The 23560-nt window shown below is 44.8% G+C and overlaps 1 protein-coding gene across 3 annotated transcripts in view; it reads right to left on the bottom strand.

The window, feature by feature from the left end:
- LOC136863074 (ninjurin-A) overlaps positions 1–19826 on the bottom strand; it is a 65723-nt gene extending 45897 nt beyond the window's left edge. For all 3 annotated transcript variants that reach the window (XM_067139406.2, XM_067139407.2, XM_067139408.2), the window contains exon 1: positions 19769–19826. The gene's annotated coding sequence lies outside the window, so the exon portion shown is untranslated. The remainder of the gene's footprint in view (positions 1–19768) is intronic.
- Positions 19827–23560: the final 3734 nt, after the last annotated feature.

Raw genomic sequence — 23560 nt, 5'->3', positions numbered from 1 at the left:
CTATTGTCATTGTTGACAATGTGACCAGCACAATTGTCACGCGTAGGCAAGTGTGCGGGATTTCTGGCGATACGAATGACATCAGATCAAAAATTAGATGTATGGCTTTTCAGGCGTTTGCCCTATAAACCAGCGTTTCGTCTTAGGTCTGACACCAGACTCGTCAGAGTGGGATGTGTCAGACCCTACCCACTGACGCTGGGTGTATGCAGGTGAACTTATCAGAACCCTATTTAAGAGGCACAGTCTGATAACTGCATACAGGAGATAAACGCCTGAAAAGCCATACATCTAATGTTTGATCTGATTTTTTATATGCTCTATTGGTGGAAAAATATCTAATTCCCTCTATGGGAACTTAGAATTTCCATTCGGAATTGCTAGGCGGGCATTAATTCCATTGTGGAGTTTCATCTCCCGTATGCAGTTATCAGACTGTGCCCCTTAAATACGCTTCTGATAAGTTCACCTGCATGGGTGGAATGCTACAAGCGCGCATAGCTTGTCGCTACCAGTCCTCGCTCGGGTCAATGACCCGTCCGAGCGGGAGCTGGAGGTGACTCAGCGCCTAGCGTGCTCCGAGAGCAGGAAACGAAATGTGCAGGAGCTGGGAGCAGACTTTACCCCTGACTCCCAGCAAATAAACCTGACGGGGCAAGCTGTGCGTAACTATGCGTGCGCCACCACCACCACTACTACCTACACCACGACATCTCCGATTACCACCCCGTCAGTACAAGCCAGCTCGCACATACCAGTGCAGCCGCTCCCCAATCGGCCGGCCAGCCACAGGGCTGACCCCCGAAATAAGAGCAGGCGAAGCCTGGAAGCGGAGCTGGAGTGCGTGACGCTGTGCTCGGGCGACCGGGAACCGGGGCTAGCCCCTGATGTGCCGGAACCCGAACACGGGAAGGAACAGTCGTATGGCTCCACTGAGCTAGCGGCTGAGGAGGAACACGAAAACAAAATGGAGGCTACTCCTCCCCCAACACGAACCGAACCCTCGAACCCAACCCAGTGGTCAGCCAGTCGGACGCCGGGAAAGCGGGACCCAGTTCCGCAAACCCGAGCGCGAAGACAACAGCGCACAAGGGAAGGAATAAGAGGGGGAAACGGACTCGGCGGATGGCGCCAACTACAGTCCAACCCCCACCCGGGCGAGCGGGAAACTCGGAGTCGGACGAGGCCCCACTGGTGATCGACCTTTCAGGCGCATCCCGGGAGGCCGAATCTGAGAGCTCCGAGGGAGAGGGACCCAGCCAGCACGGGGTGACCGAACCCGAGGTCCCAGCCACCCAGCCGGGAAACCAGGGTGACGGCTTCAGGGAGGCAAAAGGGAGGAAGAGGGGGAAGGGAAAGGGGAAAGGAAAAGTAACCCAGCCCCTGAGCCGCAAGGCCCAGGCAGGCGGGAGAAATAAGCCAAGTACCCGAGTCGATAGTAGCACCGAAACATCTATCGGCTCAACCCAACCCCAGCACTCCACACACAAGAGGCAGACTCGTCAGAGCCCACCTCCACCACCACAACAAAAGAAACAGATCACCCGTAAGGGGTCAACCCCCCCACCCCTTACGGTATACACCACCAACACCAAGACACTCGAAACGGAGCTCCTCAAAAAGCTGCCGCATGAAGAGAGAAAATATTATTTCTCTAGGCCGAGAGTAGACGCACATTTAGCGATTCGGCTGCACATGACGAGCTTTGAGAGCTACGAAACCGCTATCGAGGTGCTAAAACGGCTGAATATTACATTTGTAAGAATATTGCCCAATAGCACTATGAAGCGGTTCGTAGTGAGGACCCCCGTTAACGGAAATAATGCGGACGAAATCCAGCTTGCATTGAAAGCTCAGGATATCCCCGCATTCTCCGTTGTGCGGATGCGGGCAGGGAATAGGCCAGCCAAGGGCAACCTATTCCTAGTTGCAGTGGCGGACAATCTGCGGAAAATGCGGATGCTCGCGAACATGCTGGTGTCGGTCGAGCCATATCGCCCCCCAGCCACTGGCCCCCAATGTGGAGTGTGTCAGAGGCATGGCCATCCAGGGGCGGCGTGCCGACTGGAGCCCAGATGCCGCAGATGCGCCGCCTCCCACTTGTCCCGCGACTGCCCCCACGGCAACGACCCCGCGTACTCTAAGTGCGCTAACTGCGGGGGAAAACACGCGGCCAACTTTAAAGACTGTCCTAGCCGCAAGGACTACGAAGCCGCCCATCAAGGCAAAGGGCCAAAGGGTAATAAGCGTGGCAACCCTAAGGCCCAAGCAGGCCCCTCAGGCACAGGCGCTTCACGCAAGAAGAACCCAGGCCCATCAGGTACAAAGGACCCTTCAGGTCTCGCAGGCCCGTCAGGCACAAAGGGCCAAAAGCAAGGTCCTTCAGACAACCAGCGCCTATCAGGCGGAGGCATTTTAAATTTCAAGCCCGTACGGACGGTAGGCAAGCAAAACCACGGGCCCTCAGCCCAACCAGCCCCCACCACCGTCCGAGCTAAGACCTCAAACAAGAACAACAAGAAGGCCCAGCCCCAAGAAAACAAACAAAGGCAGGTTAAGTCCACGCCAGCACTTCCCGAGCTACTAGAAGGCCCACCCCAGGCCAGCTCCACCCCCCGCAGAGAACCTGCCGATAGTCAGCCGGCATCCGCACCACCACCCCCCTCGCCCTCACCTCTCACCACACCAATCTCACCAACAACACAGCTACAGGCACAACAGCCAGCGGGGAACATGGCAGTAAAGGCGTTCAGGGAAAGGATAGAAGAAATCCTGAAAACCTTCTTTCCGAACCTGAACCTGACGGTAGCCATAACCACTGGGGTTATGATGGCCAACATGCTCCCCTACCCCTGGCTAAGGGACCTGGCTAATGCAATCTCCGAACTCCTAACCCCGGATGGCTGAACAACCCCACGAAGATGATGATAATAATAATAATAATAATAATAATAATAATAATAATAATAATAATAATAATAATAACAATAACACGCAGGAGCTTCGAGTTCTAATATGGAACTGCCAGGGCGTCAGATCTAGGAAATATGAACTCGAAGCCTTCCTAGCCGCGAACTCAATACACGTAGCTCTCCTAACAGAGACCTTCCTCCCTCCGGGGAGGAAGTTCACTATAAGAGGCTACAAAATGCACAGAAGCGATAAGGCTAACAAAGTTGGAGGAGTGGCAGTCCTGGTAAGGAAGGACATCAAGCACATGGAGGTAGACATACCAGAGCTGGTCACGCTAGAGGCATGTGGAATAGCCCTACCAGTGCAAGGAACACTCATAAATGTAATAGCAGCATACTCCAGACCGACAAGCCTTAACACTCAAGACATAGAAACAGTACTAGGGCTAAATCGAAACACAGTGCTAGGAGGGGACTTAAACTCGAAACACGCCACCTGGGGATGCCTGAAACCAAACCCAGCAGGCACAAGGCTGTATGACCACATGCTATCCCAGGACTATGTGGTAACGGCCCCCAGTGAGCCCACGTTCCTAGCACCGAACGATCACGTATCCGACATACTTGACATAGCCCTATTGCGACATATTCCTCAAAGGCATAGCATTAAGGTAGTGAACGACCTGGGGTCGAGGCACCAACCAGTGATATTTACACTAGATGCGAACCCAGAGGAATATGAGAAAAACCCCAGACGCCGGCTCAACTATAAAGCAGCCAACTAGGGCAAATTCGAACGCAAGCTAGACACACTCCTACAGGGAAGCGAAGGCATGCAAATAGACAGCACAGCCCAAATTGACGAAGCAGTCAAAACCCTCGTAGAAGCAATTCAAACAGCCACAACTGCGAGCATACCGCTAAGCAAACACAGAGAAACACCTCTTTTCGAGATTCCAGCGCACATAAAAGAGTTAATACGCAGACGCAACAGCCACAGGCGTAACTTGGCTCGACATCACAGAGACGAAGACCGCGAGATGAAAAACGAACTAAACACGGAAATACAAAAGCAACTACTCGAATACAGGTCGGAAAAGTGGAACAACCACCTCAAACTTTTCGACACCAACACCAGGCCAGTGTGGAACTTAGCGAGACACTTCACGCGAGAACCACACAACATCCCTACCATCAAGGGACCTAACGGCCCGGTATACGAGAACCGTGACAAAGCCGAAATCATAGCGGACTCCATAGAGGCGGCTTTCACCCCAAACGAAATACCATCTGACCCAGCCTTCATCAGGCAAACTGAGGCAAAGGTAGCAGAATTCCTTGAAAACGCACCTAAGCCGGAGGTTAAGAGGACAAATATACACGAAATTAAGTGGATTATAGGTCATCTTAACTCCAAGAAGGCGCCAGGCCCAGACGAGATCCAGAACATAATAATTAAGAAATTAACTCACAAAGCCCTAACACTACTTACCAGCATCTTCAATGCAATGTTCAGACTACAATACTACCCTGAACAATGGAAAAGGGCTAGGATCCTCGTATTTGGAAAACCAGGCAAAGACAAGTCAGACCCCAACAACTACAGACCCATCAGCCTTCTGGACGCCCTCAGTAAAGTATTCGAGAAAATACTACTGAAAAGGTTAATAGGGCATATCAAGGAAAAAGGTATAATTCGCAACGAGCAGTTTGGCTTTAGGAACGCACATTCTGCCCCACAACTGCTCACTCGATTCATAGAACAAGCCACCATAGGTCTCAACAAACGAAGAGACACAGGAACGGTTTTCCTTGATATCCAGAAAGCATTTGACAAAGTCTGGCACGAAGGCCTACTAGCGAAACTAATAGACCACGAATTCCACCCAGGCTATATAAGACGTATTAAATATCTGGAGGGCCGAGAGTTCAAAGTAGACGTACATAACACGCTGTCAAGTACTCGCAGGATTAGAGCGGGCGTAGCCCAAGGGTCCCTTATCGGCCCAATCCTCTTCGTCCTGTATACAAACGACATGCCTACGACAGAACTCACTACCACACACCTCTACGCTGATGACACCGCTATCTCAGTTCAACATCCACAACTAGCGTGCGCTCGAAAGAGGCTCCAAGTAGCACTAAGAACTCTCGAGCCTTGGCTAACGAAATGGCGCATCAAGGTCAATGTTGACAAGTGCCAAGCAGTGCTGTTCACTAAGAAGAACAGACTCACACACAAACCAGTCAACATAAAAGCGCTAAAGCTTTTCAACGAAGATATAGTGTGGCATGACAAAGTCAAATACCTAGGAGTAGTCCTAGACAGAAAGCTCACCATGCTACACCACACCAATGATATTCAAAGAAAAGCACACATACGACTTAACCAGCTATATCCTATACTGAACAAAAAGTCCAGTATTAAAACGGAAGTAGCCATAAACATGTATAAGGCCTTAATCAGACCAATAATCATGTACGCAGCCCCAGCGTGGGGGTTCACTGCAATGACGAACCTGGATAAGCTGGAATTAATACAAAATAAATGCCTACGAGCAGCGACCAGACTCCCTTTCGACACGCCAATACGCCAACTACGCAGTATTGCGAAAGTCAGCTCAATAAGGCACCAAATACGTAAACAGACACTAAACATGTACAGAAAGTCATGGAGTAATAAGATCAACCCGTTAATAAGCGGGATCGGACGCTACGACGTTGATCTGTACAAAAAGTATCCTACACCAAAGCACATTCTGTTCAGCCACAGGGTTGGGTGGGCTAGGGGCCGATAGCCAACCCACTCCCGCCAAGCTGACACCTATATACCACATACACCCACACACTGCAGACACCTATGTAAATATGTAAATATGTTTCAGCTGTCCTAGACCCAGGGACCAGGCGAGGAGGATTGACAAAAAGTACAACTTAAGAAGACGACGGCAACGCAGCCAGACGGCCAAGGACGTGTCAATCCACCCCCGCCCCCCTACAGAGACATGGGAGCGGAACACCAGCCCGCGCCCTATAAACAGCACTAATATCTATCTGTTATCTCTTTCCTATCTAGGTTGTAAGCTGGACATGAGAGCAGGCAAACAGCCGGCACTCCAATGAGAACTTGTATATACATATGTTATTAATAATCTTAGTTTTAGATCTGCAGTGACAAGTGTGTTCAAACAACACCGCATAGAGGGACATCGACAGGAGGAAGAAGATAGCCCCTTGCATGCAAGGCTTGGCTCTAATTCCCCCCTCTCCAAAAGGAGACTTGGCACCAGGGACTGCTGGCTGCTGGACAATGGGACGAACCTGTGGCCCAAAGCCCAGACGCTAGCAGACCCGAGCCGACCCGGCAGTGACAAGAAGGACTGATCCCCATAATAACAAAAATTGCAAGGAATTGGTTTATGTTTTGTGCATGTTACCTGTTCCTAACTAACATAACCTCTGGTCTTTTTCCAGCCCACATCCTTGCATGTGCTATCAAAAGATGTCAGGTTTTACATGTAGGCTCTTTCTTCTTTCTGCCTATGTGGTTTTTCCCTGACCCTTCAATACCATACCTTAACACTATCCAACCAATACAAACTTTGCCGTGGTAGCGAGTCTGACTCGGAAACCGGCAGATACTCCTTGTATCACTTCCCACTCTTCCCTGCTATCTCTTTCTTCTTCTTAGAAATAATAGCATGTCGGAGGCCATGTAGATTGAGTCGTTGGTCACGCGGGGGGAGCGGGCTTCGGGGGCCCCCCCGAAGAAAAAAAAAAAAAAAATTCACCTGCATACACCCAGCGTCAGTGGGTATGGTCTGACACATCCCACTCTGACGAGTCTGGTGTCTGACTTAAGATGAAACGCTGGTTAAAAGGGCAAACGCCTGAAAAGCCATACATCTAATTTTTGATCTGATTTTTGATACGCTCTATTGGTGGGAAAATATCTAATTCCCTCTATGGGAACTTAGAATTTCCATTCGATACGAATGACATACTGTGCTTCCGTGCGTTATTGACCTTATTATAGAGGTGAACAATTGGACGGTCAATCTCATTTCTATCGTTTATTTTAAATGTATTTCAATTTTTATTTATATGCCAGGAGAATCTACTGTAATCTAAGAACGTTCTCCGAAGGAACCCAGCAAAGATTAAAAATGATCGATTTATGATCAGAATAAGTACATCGAATATCTACAGCCTGTTTCCAGTCATTTGACAGGGTCAGGAATGGAATGAATAAAGCCCCCATCTAGCGGCGACAATGGGAATTGTGCCGGCTGCTGAAGCCTGTCGCACTCCTCTGGGGCAATGAGTAATGAATGACAAATGAAATGAAATTATATTGGACAGTGTTGCTGGAATGAATGATGACATGGAAAACCGGAGTATCCGGAGAAAAACCGGTCCCGCCTCCGTTTCGTCCCGCACGAAGTCACAATGATTGACCGGGAATTGAACCACGGAACCCAGCTGTGAGAGGTCGGCGCGCTGCCACCTGAGCAACGGAGGCTCCTTATAAGTACATTATGAACAGTAAAATCAATTGGTCTCACCTCCTTTTACACCCCACCGCCATTAAGTTTAATCACACACCCCCACCACCACCACCACCACCACCAAAAAAAATTAACAGAAGGCGTGTTTCCTTATGTTTAAAGGAGATTCTAAACACCAATGTTCACGTCTATTACCTTCAGTTTTGAAATATAAGTATCCCCATAAATATAATTCACCTTTCTCACTTCCTTTCACACTCCTCCCCCCCCCCCCCAAGTGAATGTTCCGGCAAAAAGTACTTGTTTCTTTAATAGTAAAGGAACTTCTAAATACCAATTATCACGACTCTAACTTCTTCAGTTTTTGATTTAAGTGCCCTCACGAAAGAAATTCTACTCCTTTTCACTCCCGCCCCCAAGATGATTTCCCCCCCAAAACGCGTTTTTCTTTGTTTTTAAAGGAGATCCAAATACCTATGTTCACATCTGTAACAACTTTAGTTTTTATTAGATGAAAGTATTCTCATACAATTAAGTCAATTCATTTTTCAATTCGTTCACCTCCCCCCCCCCCCTTCATTGGATTTTCCGAGAATACGTGTTCCTGTACTTTTAAAGCAGATTCCAATTATCAAATTTCACGTCTGTAACATCTTCATTTTTGAGATATCCGTAGCCTAATTAAAAGAATTCAACACCATTTTCTGTCACTTTTACCCCCCGCCCCAGCCAAGTGGTATTTCCGAAAACTAAAAATACACGTTTCTTTATTTTTAATAGAGATAAAAATGCAATTTTTCACTTCTGTAACATGTTAAGTTTTTGAGATATACTGTAGAAATTCTCATTTTAAAATTTACCCTTAAGAGGAGTTTCCAAAAACATATCACCTATGTTTCTTTACATTTACAGGATATTCCAATTACCATTTTTACGTCTGTAACATTTTACGTTTCTCAGATAATTCTGTAGATACAGTCTTTCAAAAATTTCACCCCAAATTGTCACTCCAGTTTAACCGCAATTCATTGGATTTTCAAAAACAAAAAAATACATGTTTCTTTGATTTTAAAGGAGATCCCATATACTAATTTTCAGTTCTGTAATGTCTTCAGTTTCTGAGATATATGTATCATTATTAAAGTCATTCAACCCATTATTCACCCTTTTACACCCGTCCTATTGGGATTTATAGAAAACAAAAAAATACGTGTTCCTTTATTTTTAAAGGAGATTCTAAATATCAATTTTTACATGTATAAACTTTTAAAGTTTTGAGATATAGATATACTCGTTTTAAAAATCCACCCCTTCTTCACCCCCCACTATTTGGATTTTCCAAAAAAAATCTTTACTTTTAAAGGAGATCCCAAATACCAATTTTCAGGTCTGTAATATCTTCAGTTTCTGAGATATAAGTATCCTCATTAAAGGCATTCAACCCGATTTTCACCCCTCTTATTGGGATTTGCCGAAAACAAAAAATACACGTTTATTTATTTTTAAAGGAGGTTCTAAATACCGATTTTTACATCTGTAAACTTTTAAAGTTTTAAGATGTAGATACACTCATTTTAAAAATTCACCCCCCTTTTCACCCCCCATTATTTGGATTTTCCAAAAACGAAAAAATAGCTGTTTCTTTATTTCTAAAGTAGATCCCAAATACCAAATTTCACGTCTGTAATATCTTTAGGTTCTGAAATATAAGCAGCCTCATTAAAGGCATTCGACCAATTTTCACCCTTTTCCACCCTTCCTATTGGGATTTTCCGAAAACAAATAAACACGTGTTCCTTTATTTTTAAAGGAGATTCTAAATACCAATTTTTACATCTATAAACTTTAAACATTTTGAAATATAGATACACTCATTTTAAAATTCACTCCCTTTTCACTCCCACCCCCCGCCATTAATTGGATTTTCCAAAAACCAAAAAGTACGTGTTTATTTTTAAAGGAGATCCCAAACACCAATTTTCAGGTCTGTAATATCTTCAGTTTCTGAGATATAAGTATCCTCATTACAGGCATTCAACCCTTTTTCACCCCGTTTTACCCCTCCTATTGGGATTTTCCGAAAACAATATATACGTGTTTCTTTATTTTTAATGGAAATTCCAAATACCAAATTTTACATCTGTAAACTTTCAAAGTTTTGAGAAATAGATACACTCATTTTAAAATGTCAACCCCCTTTTCACCCCTTTAGCGACGGAATATCCAAAAATCCTCTCTTAGCGAGCACCTACACCTTAATATAAATGTATCCCCAAAATTTCATATCTTTATGTCCAGCAGTTTTGGCTCGGCGATGATGAATCAATCAGTCAGTCAGGACAAGTTATTTTATATATAGAGATATTTATGTGACTGTATATCCTTTTTCTTTTTTAAGCTCATTATGTGTTACGACAGCAACACTTTCAATTCCGGGCCGATGACCTCGATGTTAGGCCCCTTTAAAACTACAAGTATCATTACTCTCAATTCCAAATAATTTCCCTACAGACAATCAATCAATCAATCAATCAATCAATCAATCAATCAATCAATCAATACTGATCTGCAATTAGGGCAGTCGCCCAGGTGGCAGATTCCCTATCTGTCGTTCTCCTAGTCCTCCCTTAAATGATTTCAAAGAAATTGGAAATTTGTTGAACATCTCCCTTGGTAAGTTATTCCAAACCCTAACTCCCCTTCCTATAAATGAATATTTGCCCCAATTTCTCCTCTTGAATTCCAACTTTTTATTCATATTGTGATCTTTCCTACTTTTAAAGACGCCACTCAAAAACTTATCCGTCTACTGAAATGACGGATGGCTTTTAGTGCCGGGAGTGTCCGAGGACATGTTCGGCTCGCTAGGTGCAAGTCATTCGATTTGACATCCATAGGCGACCTGCACGTCATGATGAGGATGAAATGATGATGAAGACAACACACACACACCCAGTCCCCGTGCCAGCGAAATTAACCAATGATGGATAAAATTCCCGACCCTGCGGGGAATCGAACCCGGGACCCCTGTGATCAGAGGCCAGCATGCTAACCATTTAGCCATGGGGCCAGACATCCATATTCTCATGTCATTCCAGGCCATCTCTCCCATGACAGCTCGAAACATACCACTTAGTTTAGCAGCTCGTCTTCTTTCTCCCAATTCTTCCCAGCCCAAACTTTGCAACAATTTTGTAACGCTACTCTTTTGTGGAAAATCACCCAGAACAAATCGAGCTGATTTTTTTATTATTTTTTTCTAGTTCTTGAATCAAATAATCCTGCTGAGGGTCCCATACTCTGGAACCATACTCTAGTTGGGGTTTAACCACTCCTTTACATCCCTACTACAAACTCTACACACCCTCATAACCATGTGCAGAGATCTGTACCCCTTATTTACAATCGCATTTATGTGATTACCCCAATGAAGATCTTTCCTTATATTAACACTACATTTATTACTCTATACAGAATAACATCATCCGCAAAAAGCCTTACCTCTGATTCCACGTCTTTACTCACATCATATTATATATATACAAGAAAACATAAAGGTCCAATAATACAGCCTTGAGGAATTCCCCTCTTAATTATTACAGGGTCAGATAAAGCTTCGTCTACTCTGATTCCTGAGATCTGTTTTCTAGAAATATAGCAATTCATTGTCATTCTTTTGCCTAGTCCAATTGCACTCATTTTTGCCAGTAGTCTCCCATGATCCACCCTATCAAATGCTTTAGACAGGTCAATCGCGATACAGTCCATTTGACCTTTCTGAATCCAAGATATCTGCTATATCTTGCTGGAATATTACAAGTTGAGCTTTGGTGGAATACCTTTCCTAAAACCGAACTGCCTTCTATCGAACCAGTTATTAATTTCGCTAACCTGTCTAATATAATAAAAAAGAATGCATTCCCAAAGCTTAAATGCAACGCATGCAAACTGACTGACCTGTAATTTTCGGCTTTATATCACCCGTCCGCCTCTGTGGTGTAGTGGTTAGCGTGATTAGCTGCCACAACCGGAGGCCCGGGTTCGATTCCCGGCTCTGCCACGAAATTTGAAATGTGGTACGAGAGCTGGAACGGAGTCCACCTCAGCCATCCTGGAAGTGGTTTTTCGCAGTATCCCACTTCTTCTCCAGGTAAATGCCGGGATGGTACCCATCTTAAGGCCACGGCCGTTTCCTTCCCTCTTCCTTGCCTGTCCCTTCGAATATTCCTATCCCTCCACGAGGCCCCTGTTCAGCACAGCATGTGAGGCCGCCTGGGCGAGGTACTGGTCATTGTCCCCAGTTGTAACCCCCGACCCAAAGTCTGAAGCTCCAGGACACTGCCCTTGAGGCGGTAGAGGTGGGATCCCTCGCTGTATCCGAGGGAAAAACCGACTCTGGAGGGCAAACAGATTAAGTAAGTAAGTAAGTAAATATATATGTATGATATCACCCTTTCCTTTATAAACAGGGCTACTATAGCAACTCTCCATTCATTTGGTATAGCTCCTTCAACCAAACAATAATCAAGTAAGTACTTCAGCTATGGTACTATATCCCAACCCATTGTACCGGGCGAGTTGGCCGTGCGGTTAAGAGCGCGCAGCTGTGAGTTCGCATCCGGGAGATAGTGGGTTCGAACCCCACTGTAGGCAGCCCTGACGATGGTTTCCGTGGTTTCCTATTTTCACACCAGGCAAATGCTGGGGCTGTGCCTTAATGAAGACCACGGCCGCTTCCTTCCCACTCCTAGGCCTTTCCTATCTCATCGTCACCATAAAAGCTATCTGTGTCGGTGCGACGTAAAAGCAAATAACATCAGGTACAAACAGTTGGGAACAATGGGTATTGGGAATGAGGAGATAACGGCTAAGTTATGAATGAACTCGATCGATGAAGCTGTACGCATAAACTGACTTCGGTGGTGGGTCATGTGAGGCGAATGGAGAAGCAGGTTACCTAGGAGAATAATGGACTCTCTTATGGAGAGTAAGAGAAGTAGTGGGAGACCAACACGAGGATGGTTAGACTCAGTTTCTAACGAAATGGGGCCACAGCACTAGCTGCAAATACAGGATTGTGGCGACATTTAGGAAATTCACAGAAGCTTGGAGACTTAACGCTGAAAGGCATAACGGTCTATAATGGTGTATGTATGTTGATGGAATCTGATGATGTTGTTTCAAGAATGAAACACAGCATTCTATTTTAACTTGTATCCTGGACAATTTTCGGCAGTGACGTGTTTAATTTCGTGTGGCTATTTCTAGCCGAGTGCAGCCCTTGTAAGGCAGACCCTCCTATGAGGGTGGGCGGCATCTGCCATGTGTAGGTAACTGCGTGTTATGTATGGTGTATGAGTTGCAGGGATGTTGGGGACAGCACAAACACCCAGCCCCCGGGCCATTGGAATTAACCAATGAAGGTTAAAATCCCCGACCCGGCCGGGAATCGAACCCGGGACCCTCTGAACCGAAGGCCAGTACGCTGACCATTCAGCCAACGAGTCGGACAGCGACATGTGATGAACGGGATTGATATCTTATTCTATAGCAAGACTTCTCGCAGACTATCACACGGACAGGATTTCGTGAATATGTGTTGTTAGTGTGCATAAAGCGCCTTGACCAAGAAAAAAATGATCGCTAATATGCTTCTCAGTGCGAGTGAATGCACGTATGGTCGTATTCATGTATTCCTTAGGTTTTGAATAAATTTGTGTAGGTATACAGAGTGAAGCTAAATTCGCGCACTCGGGCGACACAGCGCGACTCCTCACATGCCAGCAAAAAAAAAAAAAATGTATCTCACAAAAGTTCGTCCTGCGAGTATATCCGGGAGAAAAAGGTCGTTGAAGACTTGCAATCTGGCAACACTGTAACCACATGTAGGGTAACTACCTCTGTCAGCACGTATTAGTCGTGCTGTACAGTTGCTGCAGTGGATAGAGTTTTGGGTTAGCATGCAGGTGATCGGGGGTTCGATCCTGGGTTGAGGCGCGTTTTTTATTTGCTAATTTCCATCGGACATTACATACTGTAACACAGTAAGATACCGTTTCTTAGGTCACATGTCCCTACATTTACAAAATTTAGTAACGCTCAACACGGTGTAACGCATCTAGTAGATGAAGTGGTGCGAAGAAATTTACGCCCACGACGTGGGAAGGGCGTCTTTCAAAGCTGACCAATGAAAACGAATGTTCGTCCATTTCTAGGATCGTAGTATGTGAGTGCAAATTGTTTCTAGAGAACCCGCTGCAATCGCTCTTGACGATTAAGGTGTCAGGTACCATACCACCAGGACTACATTTACGAAATAAAAAACATACGCCTCAACCCAGAATCAAGCCCTCGACCTCCTGCATGTTAACCCAAAACTCAATCCACTGCTCCAACTGTACAGCCCAACTAATAAGTGCTGACAGAGGTAGTTACCCTACATGTGGTTAAAGTGTTGCCAGATTGCACTTTTCAACGACCTTTTTCTCCCGGATATATTCGCAGGACGAACTTTTGTGAGAGACATTTTTTTATTGCTGGCATGTGAGGCGACACGCTGCGACGCCCGAGTGCGCGAATTTCGCTTCACCCTGTATACGCTACAGTAAACCTAAGTCCACCTGTGTAGTGTAGTGGATAGTGTGATTAGCTGCCAACCCCGGAGGCCCGGATTCGATTCTGCCACGAAATTTGGAAAGTGGTACGAGGGCTGCAACGGGGTCCACTCATCCTCGGGAGGTCAGATGAGTAGAGGAGGGTTCGATTCCCACCTCAGCCCTCCTCGAAGTGGTTTGCCGTGGTTTCCCACGTCTCCTCCAGGCAAATTCCGGGATGGTTTCTAACTTAAAGCCGCGGCCGCATCCTTCTCCCTTCCTTGTCTATCTCTCCCTATTCTCCCTTCGCCCCTCAAGACCCTGTTCAGCATAGCATGTGAGGCCGCCTAGGTGATGGTCATCCTTCCCATTTGTATCCCCGACCCAAAGCCTCACGCTCCAGGACACTGTCCTTGAGACGGTTTAGGTGGGATTCCTCGCTGGGTCCGAGAGAAAAACCAACCCTGGAGCGTTGTCGGGTAAGAAAGGAAGAATGAATATAAACCTAAAACACAAACTATGTAAGTTACTTTGACCGCAGTTTCCTTTCATCCTGGTCCGTTCCCATTAAAGTTTTAGGTTCGTGGTTGGGAGAATTTCCTATGCCTGTTAGGTAAATACAGGTAATTTATTCGTTGTGAAATAATTATTAGTCACAGTTTTTAGTAATTTGTATTCCACATCGCGTTTGTAAGAATATTAGACTATTTTATTGAAGACTACGGGCTATGTGCCTTATGAATTTGTTACATCTATGTTGAGTCAACTATAGGTGTGTGTCATCTCAGATTTATTCAGTTGCTGCTGAAGCTTAGTTTTTACATATTCATTTTCAGTTTTATCATTGAGTATGTGTTCAGGATCTATTAATTGATGCCTATAAATTTCTAGAGTTTCTAAAATGTTCATTCTTATCCCTATCGGAAGTATCTGTAAAGTAGTGAGAGAATTTTGCATATATGATGCTTAATGACCCGAGTGAAGTAGATGGGCAACAAATCGATGGCTTACTTCTAAAACCTCGTATCTCTCGATGCACTTCCTATCCGTTTTCGTCCTTAAGACTGGTCACGCCTCCCAGCCACATATGGATGTACAGTCCATCAGAACAATTTTCGTAGTGTTCATTTTCCTATGCTAATGTGTAAAGGAAAATGAACCTTAAATACCTTAAACTGTAGGAGTGCTTAAATTAACCATGATCGGGCGAGTTGGCCGTGCGCGTAGAGACGCGCGGCTGTGAGCTTGCATCCGGGAGATAGTAGGTTCGAATCCCACTATCGGCAGCCCTGAAGAAGGTTTTCCGTGGTTTCCCATTTTCACACCAGACAAATGCTGGGGCTGTACCTTAATTAAGGCCACGGCCGCTTCCTTCCAACTCCTAGGCCTTGCCTATCCCATCGTCGCCATAAGACCTATCTGTGTCGGTGCGACGTAAAGCCCCTAGCAAAAAAAAAAAACACCATGAAAGCAACATCCCTACAATACGGTATGGTAAGGTCAATTTCCCTTTACACGCTGTCGTAGGAAAATGAACACTACGAAAATAGTTCTGATGGGCTACATATACACATGTGACTGGGAGGCGTGACCAGTCTTAAGGAATATAATGGGCAGGAAGAGCGTTGTCACATACGAGGTTTTAGAAGTAAGCCAACGAAATGCTGATATTTCATGCTTATGTAAATGAAGTCCGCCTCTGTGGTGTAGTGGTTAGCGTGATTAGCTGCCACCCCCGGAGGTCCGGGTTCGATTCCCGGCTCTGCCACGAAATTTGAAAAGTGGTATGAGGGCTGGAACGGGGTCCACTCAGCCTCGGGAGGTCAACTGAGTAGAGGTGGGTTCGATTCCCACCTCAGCCATCCTGGAAGTGGTTTTCCGTGGTTTCCCACTCCTCCTCCAGGCAAATGCCGGGATGGTACCTAACTTAAGGCCACGGCCGCTTCCTTCCCACTTCCTTGTCTATCCCTTCCAATCTTCCCCCCCCCCCCCACAAGGCCCCTGTTCAGCATAGTAGGCGAGGCCGCCTGGGCGAGCTACTGGTCATCCTCCCCAGTTGTATCCACCGACCCAGAGTCTGAAGCTCCAGGACACTGCCCCTGAGGCGGTAGAGGTGGGATCCCTCGCTAAGTCCGAGGGAAATGCCGACACTGGAGGGAAAACAGATTACGATACGATGTAAATAAAACTGCGTATTATTATATAACGCACTTTCAACATTCGTAAGACTCAGGGGCGTAGCCAAGGAGGGGTTAGGCTTACTGGTGGTCAGAACCCCCCACCCCACGGAAGTTTTACAAGAGAAAATATACGTAAACTCACAATAAACAAGTGAAAGTCGACTCAATGGGTTGACTCTTTCGAACACTCACAGGGACATAATTGTAAAATCAACAGATCTCTTGATTCTATCTTCTAAGAAGCCTCGAAAGTTGTATTTTAGATTGTAATCTGAACATACTATTCGCTGTAGAACTGTTCACCTTGATCATATTGTCCTCGTTCTGTACTTTAATGTAAGATTTTGTAGTGTACTGAAATCTGAATATCAACATAATTCACTCGTATCAGTGTCCTTATACTCACGCATGCGCGCACCACACACGCACAAACACCTTCATTCTGTTCTATCATCATTTTGTAACTATATAGCCCCCCAAAAACGGTCGCTACGCTACTGCCACTGTCGTTTCCTTCCCTCTCCTAGCTCTTTCCTATCTCATCTTCGCCACAAGACCTATCTGTGTCGGTGCAATGTAAAGCAAACTTGTAAAAAAATCCTTTATCTCCTCATTCCAAGTGCCCTCCTGCCATTGTTCGAATCTATTTGTTCCAGCAAGCATTCTCGCTATGTTCCTGTCCATTACTCACTGTTTATGAATCTGTTTATCGCGAGTTAATCCAGCTTTCACTTCAGTAAAGCAAAGTCAGTCTGGAAACAGACCAATAAAAAGATAATTTAATAATGTTATTGACTTCACGTCCCACTAACTACTTTTACGGTTTCCGGAGACGCCGAGGTTGCGGAATTTAGTACCGCAGGAGTTCTTTTACGTGCCAGTAAATCTACCGACACGAGGATGACGTATTTGGGCACCTTCAAATACCACCGGACTGAGTCAGGTTCGAAACTGTCAAGTTAGGGTCAGAAGGCCAGCGCCTCAACCGTCTGAGCCACTCAGCCTGGCAAAAGGGATAATTTCATCCGATACTCACTTCTTCCTTACTTAGCACTGTTGATGGAAATTTGCGAGCTCACTGGATTAGCTTTGCTACACCTTCATTCGGTTTCATTGCGCACACTCCCATTGCGACCCAATTGCTTAAAAATGATCCTCCTGTTACAGTTTCGTATTCTCAACCTGAAATTCAATAATTTCCAACTGACATCACCTTAGCCTTGGAAATGTTAATTTTCGCATCATACTTTATCCATCTCATTTCAGGCTCCATTACATGAGATACCAAGCATTCAATAAAGTCTAGCACCGAGTCCAAGTAATCGGCATAGGCAAAACTGTTCACTGTATTTCCATCCAACCAAGTTTCTCCCTGCCATTTTATACCCTTCAGTAAATGACCCATGTATATTATAGAAAATAAGGGCAAAATATTAGAGCCTTATCTAATCTTTGTTATTACTTTGAGCCAACAACTCGTTCTATTATCAGTTCTCACTGTGGTCTGATTGTCAATACAAATGCCTTGATTTCCTGCAATAATCCACATTTGATCTCACAATTCCGCAGTATGGCCAACATCCTTTCTCCGGGTATTTTAAACTTCCTCTGAAAATTTGTAATGATGATTGAAGCGTATGAAGTACTTCAAAACAAGGTAACAGCGGCAAATTAATACAAAGTAGTGCGTTAACGGTTTGGAATGAGACCACACTCGCATGAAATTTCAGTTGAATCCTTGGAGAGGATCGTGTGTGATTTAAGGAACATACACATCTGTGGCCATGTGAGATTTGTGCCGGACAAAGCCGAGGTGGAACAGGTTTTTTCTCCGGGTACTCCGGCTTCCCTGTAACCTTTTATCCCAACAAACCTCTCCTATATCATTTCATTTCATCTGTCAGTCATTAATGATTGTCCCAGAGGAGTGCAACAGGCTACGGCAGCCGGCACAGTTCTTATCCTGGTCGCTAAATGGGGGCTTCATTCATTCCATTCCTGACCCGGTCGAGACTGGAAACAGGCTTTGGATTTTAATTTTTCACCTCTGTAGGTTGCTGCACGCTTTTGTTGTCCGGAGATTTTTGGTCACTATACACTATACACTGGACGGATGTACTAAAATTGACAGTCAAAAGTAACATGAAGGTCAGAAGGTTACAGTGTCTTTCCTGACACTAACTGAATGTAATGGAGGGAGAAATATAGATTAATGGAAGAAAAATCAACCTGTTATGACTTACTGTATAGCCTATGTATTAATGTGCAACAGTCAAGAATTGACTGGAGAGGATTTTTTTCTGAAATTCATAAATCCATAAAGCCGAGCATAAATATCGTCGACAGGCGTTAATGACTTGGAACTCTCCGAATACAATATACACCGAGAAAGTTGGTCCCATGGTTAGCGTCGCATTTCTATGAGCTTGAATTCGGGAGATGGTAGGCTCGCTATTTGCTTTACGTCGCACCGACACAGATAGGTCTTACAGCGACGATGGGACAGGAAAGGCCTAGGAATGGGAAGGAAGCGGCCGTGGCCTTAACTGAGGTGCAGCCCCAGCAATTGCCTGGTGTGAAAATGGGAAACCACGGAAAACCATCTTCAGGGCTGCCGACAGTGGGGTTCGAACCCGCTATCTCCTGGATGCAAGCTCACAGCTGCGCGCTCCTAACCGCACGGCCAACTCGCCCGGTGGTAGGCTCGAATCCCACCGTCGGAAGAAGATGGTTTTCCGTCTATTCCCATTTTCATACCAGGCAAATGTTGGAGCTGTGCCTTAAATAAGGCCACGGCTACTACCTTCCCAAATCTAGCCTTTTCCTATTCTTGCTTCGCCGAAACCCTTCGATGTGTTGGTGCGATGTTAAACCCTTAGCAAATGCAGTGCCCAGTGTCCAGAAACAATAACAGAGAGTGAAGAAGCTGCTCATTACTCATCACTCATCAAAGTTTCTAGATTATTTACATCCATCTGGCATGCTGCACACAAGCTCCCCACATCTAAGTGCATATGACAAAGGACATACTGATTGATTGATTTTTTTACAATTGGCTTTACGTCGCACCGACACAGATAGGTCTTATGGCGACGATGTGATAGGAAAGGCCTAGGAGTAGAAAGGAAGCTGCCGCAGTCTTAATTAAGGTACAGCCCCAGCATTTTTCCTGGTGTGAAAATGGGAAACAACGGCCATCTTCATGGCTGCCGACATTGGGGTTTCTTCCGAATGCAAGCTCGCAGCCGCGCGCCCTTAACCGCACGGTCAGCTCTCTCGATAGGACATGCTGATATGTACCACAAGCTGAAATAGAGACATCTCGCAGTCGAAGTAATAAGTTTACATATTGAAGGAAAAACACTAATATTGGCAAGACTGACGTTAAAGTCAATAAGGAGGATAAAGCAAGCAGAAAAATTTATGAAGTAAAAGCGAGAACTCTGATATAGTTAATTCTTCAATCACTACCAAATAGTCCCTAAATACAACACCATTTGAAAATGAACGGCCTTGTTTTAACAATAATATCTAATAGAAAGTTTCTCACTAATTCAGCGACATGTTCCACTTACCTTACATACTTCAGTACTAAACTCTTTTGACCAGTGGGACTAGGTCACTTGATTATATTCACATAGCCTAACGGAAATGAATTTAAGATCTAAATATGACGTCTGTGCAAGATCTGACCACAGAGGAAGTTTTGATTGCAAATATACTTCCGGTATACATTTACGCGTATCCTAAACCTCAACCATTACTCACTTTGCTACCAAAACAGCTCAGACACAAGGCACCTGCTTGAGACGACAACCATCGCATTGACTGTAGTTTTAGACCCCTGCTCTGTGTTCACCAAACGAACAAAACACTAATGCACAGTCTACATTTTTTTTTTGTTATTTGCTTTACGTCGCACCGACACAGATAGGTCTTATGGCGACGATGGGACAGGGAAGGGCTAGGAGCGGGGAGGAAGCGGCCGTGGCCTTAATTAAGGTACAACCCCAGCATTTGCCTGGTGTGAAAATGGGAAACCATGGAAAACCATCTTCAGGGCTGCCGACAGTGGGGTTCGAACCCACGATCTCCCGAATACTGCACAGTCTACATGAGAAGCACAACAATGTCAAGGGTTGTGAAGACCAGACCCATGCAACGCCTGCTGGATTGATGGACCAGTAGCCCCAATCAGAAATTTAAACAAATAGCTTCATATTCAATACGGCACTGAAAATAATCCATCTCAATAACTGAAATGCTGAGCTAGTTTTTAAAGAATAAGTTATTAACCGTCCCCAGTTGGTCAGGTGTTCGCCTCCTGTGTTGCAAATTGTGGGATCAAAACCCTGACGCAGCAGATTGGTATTTAGGATTGACTGAATGCGAGGGAAACGTATCAGAATGTTATTTTTTTATTTTTACAAATTACTTTATGTCGCACCGACACAGATAAGTCTTATGGTGACGAACAGGAAAGGGCTAGTAATGGGAAGGAAGTGTCCGTGGCATTAATTAAGGTACAGCCCCAGCATTTGCCTCGTGTAAAAATGGGAAAGCACGAGAAACCATCTTCAGGGCTGCCGACAGTGTGGTTCGACCTCACTATCTCATGAATACTGGACAGAAGATTCACTGGTACGTTAAAGCGCTCTTTCCCAGACCAAAATTCAACGCTACAGTCGCTTTTCTGAAAGAGTTGAAGAGACCTTAAACATATTATCAACATCCTGTCCGGTATTGGGCCTAGCGGCCTGTTACGTTCCCTTGTCATTTCTTCCAGGGTCTCCCAAGGTATCTGTCTCGCAGTACATAGTGCAGGATTTGTCCTGGTATCAGCGTTTTCAACCGTACATTTACGGTTTGCAACCCGCTATGTACAGTGTACGATTCGAATGTACGCGTTATATACGGCTCTGCGAAATTTTTAAATGGACACTTTTTATTATTACAAATTTTCGGAATTTGTACGCAAAATTATCTTTTCTCCTGTTTGAACAGACCTCATTTCCTGGACATTTGGCCTCCATTTCTCCAGGGTACTCCCAAGCTTTGAATGTTATGGTTCACCTTTGAGCTGGTTTCAGATCACTCAATGAAGCGCCTGAATAGCCTGACACGTGATGGGGATTACCCTACTTCAAATTTTATCAGCTGTGGATCTCGTAGTCGTCACAGTCACGCTCTTGAATCAGCCTACACCGAACTCCGTCAATCGTTTCTTAACCAGTGTGAAGTGTGGTGTAACATCAAACATGTAACAGTGAAGCGTCTACTCGTAAACCTTATGGATAATGCGATTTACTCAAAATTATGAATAATATCGTGATGCACTTACAAATTATTTTGCTTAACTGTGCAGTTCTTCAGCTTCTTCTTGCTTAGCTTAGTATTCATTAATTGGCGTTTCTTTGAATCTTAAAATAAGTAAAGATGCGGTTAACTTCTGATTCCAAAAATAAAGCAGGTCCTTCGATACCAACAAGATGAAAATTTTCTATTAAAACACCCAGAAGGAAACAAAAGTACAGGTAGTCGTGGGAGAGTATAGACAGTATAGGAAGTGGCTGCGTCTTGGTCTAACATGTGAAGAAAGAAACTTTTTATAACAGATGATTTGTTCCAATATTGCATTCTCAATGCAGATATTGCTTCCCATTGGTTCTTTCCCTTAGAAAGCCATAATTTTAGACTTAGAATTTCAATGCTATATTATTTTGTTATCAAGCTTAGATGGTGTACGGAATAGGCCTATTATTATTATTATTATTATTATTATTATTATTATTATTATTATTATTATTATTATTATTATTATTCCTCCTCTGCGAACCATGTGACCTTGCCGCGGTGGGGAGGCTTGCGTGTCCCAATGATGCAGATAGCCGAGCCGCAGGTGCAACCATATCGGATGGGTATCTGTTGAGAGACCAGACTAACGAATGGTTCATCGAAAGGGGGGTAGCAGCCTTTCGGTAGTTGCAAGGGCGGCAGTCTAGATGACTGACTGATACGGCCTTGTAATAATACTCAACATGGCTTAGCTGTGTTGATACTGCTACACGGCTGAAAGCAACGGGAAACTACAGCCGTAACTACCTCCCGAGGACATGCAGCTCTCTCTGTATGAATGATGTACTGATGATGGCTTCCTCCCGGGTAAAATATCCCGGAGGTAAACTAGTCCCCCATTCGGATCTCCGGGTGGGGACTACACGAGAGGGGGCGATCATCAGGAAGATGGATACTGACATTCTGCGAGTCGGAGCGTGGAATGTTAGAAGTTTGAATCGTTGTGGTAGGTTAGAGAATCCGAAAAGGGAGATGGATAGACTAAAGTTAGATGTAGTTGATATAAGTGAAGTACGTTGGCAGGAAGAACAGGATTTTTGGTCAGGCGACTACCGAATTATCAATACGAAATCAAACAGGGGAAATGCAGGAGTTGGTTTAATAATGAATAAGAAAATAGGGCAGCGGGTAAGCTACTACGACCAGCATACTGAAAGAATTATTGTCGTCAAGATAGACACCAAACCAATGCCCACCACAATAGTGCAGGTCTATATGCCTACTAGTTCAGCGGATGATGAAGAAATTGAAAGAATATATGAGGAGATAGAAGATTTAATACAATATGTAAAAGGTGACGAGAATCTAATTGTGATGGGAGACTGGAATGCAGTGGTAGGCCAAGGAAGAGAAGGTAGTACAGTAGGAGAATTTGGATTGGGACAAAGGAACGAAAGAGAAGGTCCGCTGGTTGAATTCTGCACTGATCATAATTTAGTCCTTGCCAATACTTGGTTCAAACACCACAAACGACGGCTGTATACGTGGACGAGACCTGGAGACACTGGAAGGTATCAAATAGACTTCATTATGATTAGGCAGAGATTCAGAAACCAGGCGTTGGATTGCAAAACTTTCCCAGGAGCAGACGTGGACTCTGACCACAACTTGTTGGTCATGAAATGCCATCTGAAGTTGAAGAAATTGAAGAAAGGAAAGAATGCAAAAAGATGGGATCTAGACAAGTTGAAAGAAAAGAGTGTGAGGGATTGTTTCAAGGAACATGTTGCACAAGGACTAAATGAAAAGGCTGAAGGAAACACTATAGAGGAAGAGTGGGGAGTCGTGAAAAATGAAGTCAGTAGGGCTGCTGAAGAAATGTTAGGAAGGAAGAAAAGATCAACTAAGAATCAGTGGATAACTCAGGAGATACTAGACCTGATTGATGAACGACGAAAATACAAGAATGCTAGAAATGAAGAGGGCAGAAAAGAATACAGGCGATTAAAGAATCAAGTGGATAGAAAGTGCAAGGTAGCTAAGGAAGAATGGCTGAAGGAGAAGCGCAAGGA

The sequence above is a fragment of the Anabrus simplex genome, chromosome 2 (assembly GCF_040414725.1).
Source record: "Anabrus simplex isolate iqAnaSimp1 chromosome 2, ASM4041472v1, whole genome shotgun sequence".
Taxonomy (NCBI): domain Eukaryota; kingdom Metazoa; phylum Arthropoda; class Insecta; order Orthoptera; family Tettigoniidae; genus Anabrus; species Anabrus simplex.
This window is presented reverse-complemented; position numbering and strand designations above follow the sequence as displayed.